The sequence below is a fragment of the Lissotriton vulgaris genome, chromosome 3_2 (genome assembly GCF_964263255.1).
Source record: "Lissotriton vulgaris chromosome 3_2, aLisVul1.2, whole genome shotgun sequence".
In the NCBI taxonomy this organism is placed as follows: Eukaryota; Metazoa; Chordata; class Amphibia; order Caudata; family Salamandridae; genus Lissotriton; species Lissotriton vulgaris.
In genome coordinates this window covers 266783409-266797751 of record NC_141690.1, presented here as the reverse complement: position 1 = coordinate 266797751, position 14343 = coordinate 266783409, and the positions used below count along the sequence as shown (strand labels likewise).

The window sequence follows — 14343 nt, the reverse complement described above, 5'->3', positions numbered from 1 at the left end:
GAGAGAAAAAGAGGCCAGTCTCTCCTCTTGCGATGCCTTATAAGTCTCCAGGTGCCCCCCGATGACGTCACCAGCCAGCGACCCTCTTCTCATCCTGAAAACCGACGAGGGACTCCCACTTGTTAGGCACCTGCACTTGGAGCGACTATGGGCGCCCTAACGCTATTCGTGGGAAGCACCTGGCCAATAGATTCACATTCTATGAATTACTCCTTGTTAAATGGTCAGGGAATGACACAAACATATTTAACAAAGCGGTGCCAAACATTCCTTCTAGTTTGATAGCCATACACTGCACCTGTTTAACCTACTGACAGGCCCATTAGGCACAACATAAACCAATAAACCTTCGTCTGGGCCGGGGGGTGGGGGGTGGGGGGGCGAGATGGGGGGCAATGGTGGCTGTGACTGGGGGGAGCTTCAGATTCACATGTACACAAGTGACTAAGAAGACATATGCTTCATATCAGAGGAAGACGGGCTATAGGCAAATTTATGAAAAATACAAACCATGGAGAACTGTAGTTGACCTTTCAATGCCAGGGTGTTTGAGCACCAATATTTGTAAACTTAAAAATAATAATAATTAGCATTAGGTCGTACAAACGTAAGTACCGCTTCGGTCACCGACGTACACTAGGTTTTTTTTGGCCCATTCAAAGATATATACTGGTGCAAACCCCAAATCAACATCTCATTGGGGCCTGAACCTATGAAAAATGTGGACTTTGATTTTTTTTTTTTTACAAACCTGATGAATATTTTGTTGCAGAACCTATCCTTTCTTTTACTGCCATGTCCTTTCTTTCCTTGTGAAAGTAAGGTTAACCAATACCTCTATTCTTGCAACGGTCACATAATTTTCCTAGTCAGTTATTCCATTTCTCGTTTTAGCAAGAGAAATTAAATTTTATAAAAATTGTTACCTTCCTCCTGCGCTTACTGTTTTTACATTTCCTAACTGTAACTCTTTCCTTTGTTTATTTCATTTTTTTATCAGATATTTTATAATTTGTTGAATTACAATTCAAACCATTAAAATATTGCTTCTGTTTCATTAAGGTAATGTTATCCCCAATTCTTATAGTTAAATAAATATTTGTATACAACTCATTTGTATCAGTTACAGTTCAAATGATATGTATTTTAAACTAAATTGATTTTATTGAAATTGCTTTAAAATATTTTGTAAAAAATAAATAAAAAAATACATAAATCCCACTATATGCCTTGTGTTATTAATTCACTTTTTTATTATAGTATATTGTTAGAAGGGGCGATCTCAGGGGTCAGGGTATACTCTCCCGACCTACCCGTGACCCTCCTCTCCCAGGAATACTGCAGAGTCCTAACGTGAAGTCCTCGCCAGGGAGGACTCCGGGTCTAAGATCGTACACACTGAGCTCACACCACACTTATGAACGGACACCACACTGTGGGTTTCAGTAAGCAAGTTCTTTATCAACAGTAGAGCTTTAGGCAAAATGAACACTTATTTACAAGCGATCGAGGGATCGTAAAGTCTTGGTTGTGAGGAGTAGGGAAGCGGGACAGTCTCAATATTAGGCCAGTACGAAGCGTACCCTGCGCACAGCTCTCAATCCTCGAGCCTGGGGTTACGGGTGGTGGTGGTCGTACGAGCTGCTGTACTCACTCCTCTCGCTCCAGGTCGTGTTGGTAGCGCCGATGGTCCAGCCGGACCAGGGTTCTCCTCGAGCCGCGACGAGGTCAGCAGGGCTCGATCCAGAGTGAACAGAGTGTCTGTCAGTTCTTGAGGAGCCGCGACGGCGTCATCAGGGCTCAGGGTGTTCAACGAATGTCCTTAGAGTTTCAAGGATGAGCTGCGCTGAGGTCAGCAGGGCTCCGAGGTTCCAGTTCCTTCTTCACGAGAATGAGCCGCGACAGCGCCAGCAGGGCTCAATAAGTTCCAGAGTTCAGTCTTCTCCTCAAGGGATTGACCCGCGATCAGATCAGCAGCGCTCTCTTCTCCAGGATACAACTGCCCGCTATTTCTTGGGCGGCCCTTGATATAGCGCAGTGGCCCTTTGATGTACAGACCCTCGCAGGCGGAGATCTCATGCCTCGGGGGTGGTTGTCGGAGAGTCCTGTCGGCTGGCCCTTTGATCCTCTTGCAGATGCGTCCGGGGGTTCCCAGACGCCCAGCAGGGTCTGGAGCCAGTTCTCAGGGAGGCCAGAGGTGCGATCGAAACCAGCCCACAGGGGAAGGCCAGAGGTGTGAGAGAAACCAGTCCCCCAGGGGAGGCCGGAGGTGCAATCGAACCTCTTTGGTCTGATCTCACTCAGGAAGCCCTTTACCCCCCAGCCGGGCCTGGCGCGTCTGCGGCCTAAGTTTCGCTGGTACCGGGGTCGGGCGAGGCTATGGAGTCAGGGACCTCGGGAAGGGTAATGGCGGCCGGTGGCCCTGTGGGGTGATGCACGTTCAGGGTGCCCGGTACCGGGAGGATCATGCAGGGATGGTCGTCCGTTGGTAGGGTCGTGTAGGGAGCGGGCGGACAGAGAACAGGAGGACCAGGGGTTTTCGGGGTGCAGGGCTGGGCTAACGGGACACTGAGGAACGGGGGGAACCATGCCACGAGGCCAGGTCCAACATATATTTTGCATTAATTCAATTATGTGTTGACATTTTTACATTTACATGTTTTAATATAATTTGGGGAGGGGGCGGCTTCCACCACCTTCAGAGGTTGGAACTCCGACATCAACTCTTCAGTACACTTCTGGATCTGCGGATACTCTGCCAGGAAGGACTGCTGTGCTGCAGAAAGGACTGCCACTCTGCTGGACTGCTGCCCTGCTGTGCTACAGCCCTGCTGCACTACTGCCTTGCTGCTCTTCTACCTGGGTGAAAAGGACCTGCATCTGTTGAACTCCAGAGTGACTCCAAAGGCTAGTTGGCTGACCTCCTGACTAGAGCCTCAGGAACAGAAGACTCCAATAACCTTGAACCCAGCACCTAGACTTTGCCATCTGTGAGTCTACCCGACAAGTGGTGCCAGATCAGTCCTGGACCCTTTGAAATGGGCCTAGGGTGCTCTGCCACCCTATCTCTGTAACAAGCAGAACTGGTGCATCTCCTATGCTCTGCCATGCAAACCCGAGCAGAACCGATCCATTGCCTCTGCTGCAACAGTTATTCCCGACGCAAAGGACTCCGCATTGACCCTCAAGCCGCATCGGATCCACCGCCTGTGCGAAGCTTTCTCCATGCAGGTCCTCACCTCCCTAGTAGATGGTGGCCTCGACGGAGACTCAGGTTCTCACATCGCAGCTTCACAGCTCCTCGCAACGGACGCATTGCCTCACTGCGTGACACATCCCAACAGTGGACTTCACATCGCAAGCCCTTGTCGACCTCAATAATGACACAGGACCTTACATCACAGCTCCGCAGCATATTGAAACAGACGCATCGCCTCAGCTGCACGAGGTGCCCTTAGCACGGACCCTAGCAACTCTCCACAAACAGGACCTAAGGTACCTTGTTCAACAGGTCTAACCAAGTCCCGGTAGCTAGCCCACAATCCATGACAGTCAGCCTGAGCTTGTAATTTACAACTTTGTCCCATTCCGGCATGACCAGATTACCATAGTTGTCGTTTTGTGACACTATTTTCACTGAAACCTTTAAACCTGCCTATTGATTGGATTTTTGTCATTTGTGTCTTGTTTTGTGTATTAAAAAGGACTCTGTTTTTCTGAACTGGTGTGTTTTTACTGTGTTAGTGAAGTGTTACACAAATACCTCATGGGCTCTGAAGTAAGCCAGACTGCTCCACGCCAAGCTATCCGAGGGTTGAGCACAGGTTAATTTAGGGTTTGCTTGTGACTTTACTATGAGAATTGTGCTTGAGCTGGAATAGAGTTTCACCCTCTTAACCAGTTTCCCAATTTCTTACAGTCTCCAACAGATGATTAATTTACTTCAACAGGGGGTGTGCCTGCTTCGACAGGGGGTGTGCATGCTTCGACAAGGGGTGTGCTTTCTTCGACAGGGGATGAGCCTTTTGCTACAGGAGATGTGCCTGTTTCCACTGGGGGGCGGCTTCAACGGGGGGTGTGGGGGGGGATGCCGGCTTCAACAGGGGGTGTGCCTGCTTCAACAGGGGGTGTGCCTGCTTCAACAGGGGGTGTGCCTGCTTCAACAGCGGGTGTGCCTGCTTCAACAGGGGGTGTGCCTGCTTCAACAGGGGGTGTGCCTGCTTCAACAGGGGGTGTGCCTCAACAGCGGGTGTGCCTGCTTCAACAGCGGGTGTGCCTGCTTCAACAGCGGGTGTGCCTGCTTCAACAGCGGGTGTGCCTGCTTCAACAGCGGGTGTGCCTGCTTCAACAGCGGGTGTGCCTGCTTCAACAGGGGGTGTGCCTGCTTCAACAGCGGGTGTGCCTGCTTCAACAGCGGGTGTGCCTGCTTCAACAGCGGGTGTGCCTGCTTCAACAGCGGGTGTGCCTGCTTCAACAGCGGGTGTGCCTGCTTCAACAGGGGGTGTGCCTGCTTCAACAGGGGGTGTGCCTGCTTCAACAGGGGGTGTGCCTGCTTCAACAGGGGGTGTGCCTGCTTCAACAGGGGGTGTGCCTGCTTCAACAGGGGGTGTGTCTGCTTCAACAGGGGGTGTGCCTGCTTCAACAGGGGGTGTGCCTGCTTCAACAGGGGGTGTGCCTGCTTCAACAGGGGGTGTGCCTGCTTCAACAGCGGGTGTGCCTGCTTCAACAGCGGGTGTGCCTGCTTCAACAGCGGGTGTGCCTGCTTCAACAGCGGGTGTGCCTGCTTCAACAGCGGGTGTGCCTGCTTCAACAGGGGGCGTGCCTGCTTCAACAGGGGGTGGGTCTGCTTCAACAGGGGGTGGGTCTGCTTCAACAGGGGGTGGGTCTGCTTCAACAGGGGGTGTGCCTGCTTCAACAGGGGGCGTGCCTGCTTCAACAGGGGGTGTGCCTGCTTCAACAGCGGGTGTGCCTGCTTCAACAGCGGGTGTGCCCGCTTCAACAGGGGGTGTGCCCGCTTCAACAGGGGGTGTGCCTGCTTCAACAGGGGGTGTGCTTGCTTCAACAGGGGGTGTGCTTGCTTCAACAGGGGATGTGCTTGCATCCTATACCTTTCTTTTGCTCCTAATGGTGTGTTGGTTCGGGGTCTGGTGGAAATTCTCTCAAACTTCAGATAATAGTGCGGGCATTTTGTTAGCCAGCCGTTTGAACATCAAGACGACTGTCAAGACCATCTCGAAGTTTGATTGAGCTCCGTGTACGAGGGGTTAGAGATAGACAAAGGAAGATGGTATGATAAGGATGAGCCATGTTGTATACAACGGTCTGCAGTCCCTCATCTGTATATCACATGCAGTTTCTGCTTCTTGGAGTATGTTCTGGGAATGGACACTGTCCATCAATGAACAAGGTCACCCTATATCACAAAGGGCAATCTAAATGTCCACCTGTACATGTGACCAGCAGCTAAAACCACTCAAGCAGTCAGGTTGATGCAGAACTCTTTAGTCTGGATAAGTGTAGCATCTCCATGCATCACACCACTTTTAGGTTTATAATATCTTTATTGAATTTTTTTAAGTACATAAATGAACCATAAAAAACAACAAAACATCTGTTGATTAACTGTACCCTTCACTCACCCAACCCACTTGAAATTTTAACTACAACAATACCCCTTCCCCCTCAACTCCCCTCTCCAGCCCTTTCTCATGATGCTCACCATTGTAATCCATTAGTGTTCCACCTGCGTCGGTTTTGTAAGTCTTAGTATTCATAAATACTTAGGACATGTAAGTTCCTTAAATTCAGTTGAGAGCCTCTTTATAAATGGTTTCCAAAGTTCGAAAAAAGAGGTCCCCTTGTTAGCCAAAGAGTAGGCTACCTGTTCCATGCCCAGGATATGCCATATGCGATGCAGCCAGTCCGCTCCATGCCCATGATATGCCATATGCGACGCAGCCAGTCCGCTCCATGCCCAGGATATGCCATATGCAATGCAGCCAGTCCGCTCCATGCCCAGGATATGCCATATGCGATGCAGCCAGTCCGCTCCATGCCCAGGATATGCCATATGCGATGCAGCCAGTCCACTCCATGCCCAGGATATGCCATATGCGATGCAGCCAGTCCGCTCCATGCCCATGATATGCCATATGCGACGCAGCCAGTCCGCTCCATGCCCAGGATATGCCATATGCGACGCAGCCAGTCCACTCCATGCCCATGATATGCCATATGCGATGCAGCCAGTCCGCTCCATGCCCAGGATATGCCATATGCGACGCAGCCAGTCCGCTCCATGCCCAGGATATGCCATATGCGACGCAGCCAGTCCGCTCCATGCCCACGATATGCCATATGCGACGCAGCCAGTCCGCTCCATGCCCATGATATGCCATATGCAATGCAGCCAGTCCGCTCCATGCCCAGGATATGCCATATGCGACGCAGCCGGTCCGCTCCATGCCCAGGATATGCCATATGCGACGCAGCCAGTCCACTCCATGCCCACGATATGCAATATGCGACGCAGCCAGTCCGCTCCATGCCCATGATATGTCCTATGCGATGCAGCCAGTCCGCTCCATGCCCATGATATGACATATGCGACGCAGCCAGTCCGCTCCATGCCCATATGCCATATGCGACGCAGCCAGTCCGCTCCATGCCCATGATATGCGACGCAGCCAGTCCGCTCCATGCCCACGATATGCCATATGCGACGCAGCCAGTCCGCTCCATGCCCGTGATATGTCCTATGCGACGCAGCCAGTCCGCTCCATGGCCATGATATGCCATATGCGACGCAGCCAGTCCGCTCCATGCCCATGATATGTCCTATGCGATGCAGCCAGTCCGCTCCATGCCCATGAAATGCCATATGCGACGCAGCCAGTCCGTTCCATGCCCACGATATGCCATATGCGACGCAGCCAGTCCACTCCATGCCCATGATATGCCATATGCGACGCAGTAGTCTGCTCCATGCCCATGATATGCCATTTGCGACGCAGCCAGTCCGCTCCATGCCCATGATATGCCATATGCGACGCAGCCAGTCCGCTCCATGCCCATGATATGTCCTATGCGATGCAGCCAGTCCGCTCCATGCCCATGATATGTCCTATGCGACGCAGCCAGTCCACTCCATGCCCATGATATGTCCTATGCGATGCAGCCAGTCCGCTCGATGCCCATGATATGTCCTATGCGATGCAGCCAGTCCGCTCCATGCCCATGATATGCCATATGCGACGCAGCCAGTCCGCTCCATGCCCATGATATGTCCTATGCGACGCAGCCAGTCCGCTCCATGCCCATGATATGCCATATGCGACGCAGCCAGTCCGCTCCATGCCCATGATATGTCCTATGCGACGCAGCCAGTCCGCTCCATGCCCATGATATGCCATATGCGACGCAGCCAGTCCTCTCCATGTCCAGGATATGCCATATGCGACGCAGCCAGTCCGCTCCATGCCCATGATATGCCATATGCGACGCAGCCAGTCCGCTCCATGCCCATGATATGCCATATGCGACGCAGCCAGTCCGCTCCAGGCCCATGATATGTCCTATGCGATGCAGCCAGTCCGCTCCATGCCCATGATATGCCATATGCGACGCAGCCAGTCCGCTCCATGCCTGTGATATGCCATATGCGACGCAGCCAGTCTGCTCCATGCCCGTGATATGCCATATGCGACGCAGCCAGTCCGCTCCATGCCCGTGATATGCCATATGCGACGCAGCCAGTCCGCTACATGCCCGTGATATGTCCTATGTGACGCAGCCAGTCCGCTCCATGGCCATGATATGCCATATGCGACGCAGCCAGTCCGCTCCATGGCCATGATATGCCATATGCGACGCAGCCAGTCCGCTCCATGCCCATGATATGCCATATGCGACGCAGCCAGTCTGCTCCATGCCCATGATATGCCATATGCGACGCAGCCAGTCCGCTCCATGCCCATGATATGCCATATGAGACGCAGCCAGTCTGCTCCATGCCCATGATATGCCATATGCGATGCAGCGAGTCCATATGGGTTGGATGTCTATCTGTACCCCACAAAGCCAAGACATTCTGTAGAGCCGCACCTAGGGCACAGCCTGGCAGTCTGCCTTTCCGAGATGTAAGCAGGAACAGAAGATCGTTAGGTAGGCCCAGCGCAACATAGCTCAGAAATCGGGGAAGTTGTATGTCAAAGCCCTTGTCTATATCGTCCAGGACCGGTTTCCAAAATTCAGATAATTTCGGGCAGTCCCACAGGATATGTTCCAAGGTTCCCTGAGCCCCACACACCCGCCAACATGAGGGTCTTGTGCAGGATTTCCACGGTGTAATCTAACTGATGTGAGGTAACAATAGTTAGTTATTTTTGTGGTGGTTTCTATACCCGCTACGTTTCTAGCTGTGTGCCTAGCTCTATAGTATATGTTTTCCCACTGGACAATGTGAGTTCTCTACCCAAATCAGTTTCCCATCGCTTCTGGCCAGGGGATTTGATAGATGGGGAGGGGGTTCTAAGTGGTTGTATAATTCTGTGATAAGGCGAGAATCAGACGATTTTGACAAGAGCCATTTCTCAAATGATGTCAGATGGGGTTGTGCTAGAGGACGTATATTTGGTGGTATCATCCAATGCCTGGTTAGCTGGTACCTAAATCTCTTGATTTCAGGTAGGTCTATCCGTAGGCGAAAGTCCTCAAATGTAAGGCGACCAGATTAGTCAAAGAAGTGCCCAATGGATCGTCAACCCTCACGTGTCCACCAATGGAAAGTTTTAATATCGAACCCAGGAGTAAACTCTGAATTTTCTGTTATGGGTGTCAGGGGAGATGGGAACGTCGTTAACATCTCTCTCTCAGCCACCTTGTCTCAAGCCCCCAGGGCTGTCTGCATGACTCGCAAGAGGTAGAGATACCTAGGACGTTTAGGTTTCAGGAGAAAGGGGATCTTCCAAAGGGGTTTTTTGGCCAGAGTCCTGTCCATGAACAGCCAGTGCTTTTCAGATTTGGACCGGGACCATTCTACCAAGGGCCTGATCTGCATTGCCCAATAGTAGATTTGAAGATTCGGAATCCCAAGGCCTCCCATCCCTGGGGGCCTATAACTGAGATCTCGGCGTAGGCGGGATTTCTTGTCGGCCCAAATAAAATGCTCTAGTACTTGTAGGGAGAGTAGGGTTCCAGGATGGGGATCTAACAGCAAGGTCTGAAAGAGGAATATAATTATGGGTAAGAATGTCATCTTGATCACCGCTATTCAGCTCAACCAGGATAGTGTATATGATTTCCAACGGTTAAGAGAGGTCCATATTTTCTTGAGCAGGACTTTGTAATTCAGTGATCCCGTATGTTGTGGGGAAGCGACCAGTTGTATCCCCAAGTATGGGATGGCGTCTGGCACCCATTGGATAGGCTATGCTGCTTGAAGGTCTGTTAGCGGGGATGCTTTAAGGGAAAGGCTAAGAGCCTGGGATTTCTGAATACTAATTTTGAACTCTGCGGCTTGAGAAAATTCCTCTAACTCGGCCAAGAAGGCCGGGAGTAAAACCCCAGGGACCTCCAGAGACGCTAGAACATCATCTGCATACAACCTTAGGGTGTGCCTATCCCCCCCCCTCCCCCCACGGAACTCACCCCAGTAATGTGTGCATTATCGCCACTCTTTGAGCCATAGGCTCCATATATAAGGCGAAGAGGAGAGGAGAAATGGGACAGTTCTGTCTGGTCCCTCGTTGTATCTGGAAGGGAGATGCGGTATATCCGTTCACTCTAACTGATGCTACAGGATTGGTTTAGCCACTAAAAACCAACCAGATGAATCTGTTGGGAATCCCAAAATGTCCCAGGGTCGCTTTTAGGTAGGGCCACTAGACCCTATTGAATGCTTTCTCAGCGTTGATTGATAGTAGCATACGCTCAGAGTCGAACCTCTGTGCCTTATCTGTGATGTGGAGTAGTTTTAGTATTATCAGTTCATTGGAGGCCGGAGATGAATCCCGCCTGGTCAGGATCTATTAGGCAGGGAGGAGGGGAGACAGTCGGGTGGCCAACACGCCAGTAAATAATTTAAGATCTACATTAAGCAGAGAAATCGGCCTATAGGAGGCGCATTGTTTCTTGTCCTTACCAGGCTTGGAATCACTATCACTGATGCTGCTAGCATTGTTTGGGGAATCTGCAATGTGGATCCGATTGTATTGTACACCCTGGTGAGAACTGGGGCCAATATATGACAAAAGGATTTTTAAATAAGAGCTGTAAACCCATCTGTCCCTGGAGTTTTTAGTGTTTTCGGTTTGGAGATGGCAGTAATAACATCAGTTAATTGTATGGGGGATTCAATATTCTCTGCTTGATGTGGCGTCATTCTCGCTGTTGCTACCCCTTGCAAATACTCAGATGGTGCCTCTATTGGGAGATCCTGCATCTCAAAGCCCGTTGTAGTGTTGACGAAATGTCTCAGCAATCTGGTGATTGGACTACTGTACCTCCCCAGTCGATTCGTATATTGCAGCAACTCCCGCAGCCTGCTTCTGCATCCGCAAACTATTAGCTAGCAGTCGCCCACTCCTGTCTTCCCCAGTGGGGAAAGTGTGGCGCAGCCTCAGTGCAGCATACTCCGCTCTATCTAAGTCGCGTGCAGCTTCCAACTGACGCCAAACCCTCAGGCCCCAGTCCGTTGGTGGATGCGCTCTAATTCTTGTACCTGTCCTGCCAGGAGGTCCCTCCTCTCCCTCCGCCCTCTGTTGTTTTGGGACGCAAATGCTATAAACTCTCCCCTGACCACTGCCTTTAGGGCATCCCATAGGGTTGCTGTTGAGGTTTCGGGGTGCTTTATGGTGAACAAGGGAACCCACAAGGTAAATAAGGACCCTGGGTGTCAACTTTATATTATAAACAATGGTCCTTAACCCCTTGCATGCTCGTGACGGAACCATTCCGTCACGAGCCATGGTGGTGCTGTGCTGTTGATAGAATGGTTCCGTCACGGCCCGGCCGCGGCGCCTGCGTGACGTTGATTTCGCGCCTGCGCTGAGCGTTCCATTGAGCTGGCGGGCCGTGACGGAACCATTCCGTCACAGGCACAGCGCCACCGCGGCACGTGACGGAGTGGTTCCGTCATGAGCATGGCGGCGCCGACCCCCCCGCCGACACCCCCCCCCCCCCCGCCCCCCCCCCCCCAGCGCCGCGGCGGAATTATCGCTGCGGCCAAGGGGTTAAGAAACATTTATAATACAATAATAAATATAGACTAGGATCAGTCCTATATTACAGGATGTCCAGCCGGACACACAATTTAATAAATCCAAAAAATATTAGACATATTCAAGAGCAAGCAAGCAAAAAAAAAGTGGGAGACAGTCCTGCGTCCTCCACATAAACAAAAGACAATTTTAGTATTTCAGGCGAAAGACAGAGGAGGCTTAAAATCAAATGTGATAAATAACAAGCTTTCCATAAACAATATTCACCCTGGTTTTAACGCAATGGTTTAACGTGTAAATATGTTTCATAGGTCGACGACGTTTCGATCTCTTTTAGAAGGATAATGGGATCATCATCAGGACAGTATAATTACATGCCTGAGTATAACAAACTGCGGCAAAAAGGCTCTCAGCTGTGAACCATGTGTGAAGGCATGGTTTGGGTGAGGTAGCAGTATGACCGCCCACTTTTCCTGGAGTTTACACACCTCCAGTCATACTGCTACCTCACCCAAACCATGCCTTGACACAAGGCAGAGAGACTTTTTGCCGCAGTCCCACCCACACGGCCTTGCATGTGCAACAACGGTTAAGAGTAATAAGCCTAGGTTTCTTTTACAGGAGCTTACTCTCATCTCCTCTTCATAACATGTCTTTCTGCCTCTCCATTTGTTTTCCCTTTCCCTTACAGGCAGTTTGTTATACTCAGGCATGTAATCATACCGTCCTGATGAGGATCCCATTATCCTTCTAAAAGGGATCGAAACGTCGACCTATGAAACAGATTTACACGTTAAACCATTGCGTTAAAACCAATATGAATATCGTTTATGGAAAGCTTGTCATTTATCATCATTGATTTTAAGCCTCCTCTGTCTTTCGCCTGAAATACTAAATGTCCTAATGTAATGGTGTTTTGTTTATGTGTAGGACGCAGGACTGTGTCCCACTCTATTTGTTTGCTTTCCCTTGAATATGTCTAACATTTCTTGGATTTATTAAATTGTATGTCCGGCTGGACATCCTGTAATATAGTACTGATCCTAGTCTATATTTATTAATATGTTTGTTGAGGTTTCGGGGTGTCATTCACCGTTAAGTAATCTCTTATTGTTTTGGATATAGGTTCTATCATCTCAGGCGCTAAAAAAGTGAGTCTCTCAGGCGCCAAGTGCGGGAAGGGGGGGCTGGCAGTTGGCAAGGAGATGTCCACCGATACTGCAGAGTGGTCAGACAGAGTGAGAGGATGAATATCCACCTGCGTGACGTGTGCTCTGATGGCATAGGTACCAAGCAAGTAGTCTATTCTGGCGCATGTTTTATGTGAGTGCGAGTAGAATGTATACTCTCGAGCTGTAGGGTGGGCATCCCTCCAGATATCTAGCAAGCCTGCGCTTTGTAACCTTTGGTGTCCTTCCTTAAAAAGCAATCCGGATTGTCCCGGTCTTTGGGTCGACCTATCTAGGGTATTGCCGAATGTCAGGTTCAAATCACCCCCTTTAACTAAGAATTTATCAGTAGATATGCTAATTTCTGCTACTGCTGAATGAATGAAGTTTTCCAGTTCATCATTGGGGGCATAAATAGAACCAATGTCTATGGAGTGAGGCCCCACTTGTAAGGAGTATGCCAATAACCAACCCTTAATTTTGGCTAACTTAGAACCCAGCTTCCCCTTAAACGAGGCAGAGATAAGGATAGCCACTCCCGCAGTTTTAGGAAAGAGAGGAGAATAGTTGTTGGGGGAATGCTCTAGAGCGCAGTCTGTGTGTGCCCCCTGAAAGGAGATGGTCTCCTGAAGGAAGCAGATGTGTGCACCCGAATTTTCTAAATAAGAAAGTATGGACTGTCTTTTCACTGGGATGTTGAGCCCTTTAACATTTAGGGTGAGAATTTTAAGAGTGCGTGATATCTATATCCATTTAGAGTATTGCCATGAGAGGGTGTGTTAAATGCGTTAAACTGAGTGACTTTACTAATGTGATAGGTCCTATGTTGCCTGGTGGTAGAAGACCTGTAAAGCAGTGTAGATGGCCGGGTCTCGGCGGAATGGGAGAGAGAAAAACCCCAAAAACGCAAACAAAAACCCCAAACATACAACAATATACCTAGTAATTTGTTATTGTCCTGGGAGGTCAAATCCATGCAAAAGGGGGTGGAAGCGGTTTGGAACGCTCCACCGCCCTGTCTCCCCGGGACCCACTCTCCAATTGAATCTGACATCGTGGGACCTCAGGAGCTGGTTCTCAGCATGGCTTCCAATGTAATCCGGCGTGCGTGTCCTCTCAGGCTGGATCGGTCGAGTCCTCTTCCAGAGACACCAAGACCGCCTGTCTTTCTTTTATGATGGTCTCTGGGTGCGGCCGGAGCCGGCCCGACCTGGCCCTACTGTCCTCCATCGGTTTCTTTCACGTCTGTCGTTCTGTCCGGTTGGCCGTGGTGGACTTGCTGCAAGATCCTCTGATATGCCCAGAACTTGGTATGCGTCTTTAAGTGAACGGATCTGGTGAGCCCTTCCCCCCCATCGAAAAATGAGGCGGAAATGGTGGCCTCATGAATACGGGATCTTGTTAGCTCAGAGGTGCGCCATGACAGGCCGGAAAGCTTTCCTTTTCAACTGCGTGGAGGGTGCCAGCTCCTGAAAGAGGGTGACCTGAAGCCCCTGGAACTGAATCGGATGGCAGTCTCTAGTTTTCTGTAGTATCCGCTCTTTCAATGTAAAGTCGTGAACACATGCTAAAATGTCTGCGGGAGGAGCTGGGGGTGATCTCTTGGGCCCCACCCGATGCACACGGTCCAGTTTGATCTCCATTTCTTCTGGGCCCTCCAGTACCGATTTAAAAAAGTTCTCTACGTATGCACTGATGGACTGACTCCGCTCCGTGCAAAACCCCCATCACACGAATGTTGTTTCGTCTTGAGCGATTCTCAAGATCCTTGGTATGTGCTCGGAGGTCGAGGTGTTGTTCTCGGAGACGGATAACTTCTTGTTGTAATTGTTCCAACTCTTCATCCCTGCTTGTGCCTTGCGACACCAGCGTTTCAAATCGGTCTCCCAGCGCATCTATGTCTTTCCTGACCGCTCCTAGCTCGTGAATCAGGTCTGCTTTCACGGACTTCAGGT

The 14343-nt window shown here is 50.4% G+C and overlaps 1 protein-coding gene across 3 annotated transcripts in view; it reads right to left on the bottom strand.

Annotated features, from left to right (window-relative positions):
* LOC147725650 (ATP-dependent RNA helicase homolog DQX1-like) overlaps window positions 1-14343 on the bottom strand; it is a 324707-nt gene that overhangs the window by 58016 nt on the left and 252348 nt on the right. The gene's annotated exons all lie outside the window — the stretch shown is intronic.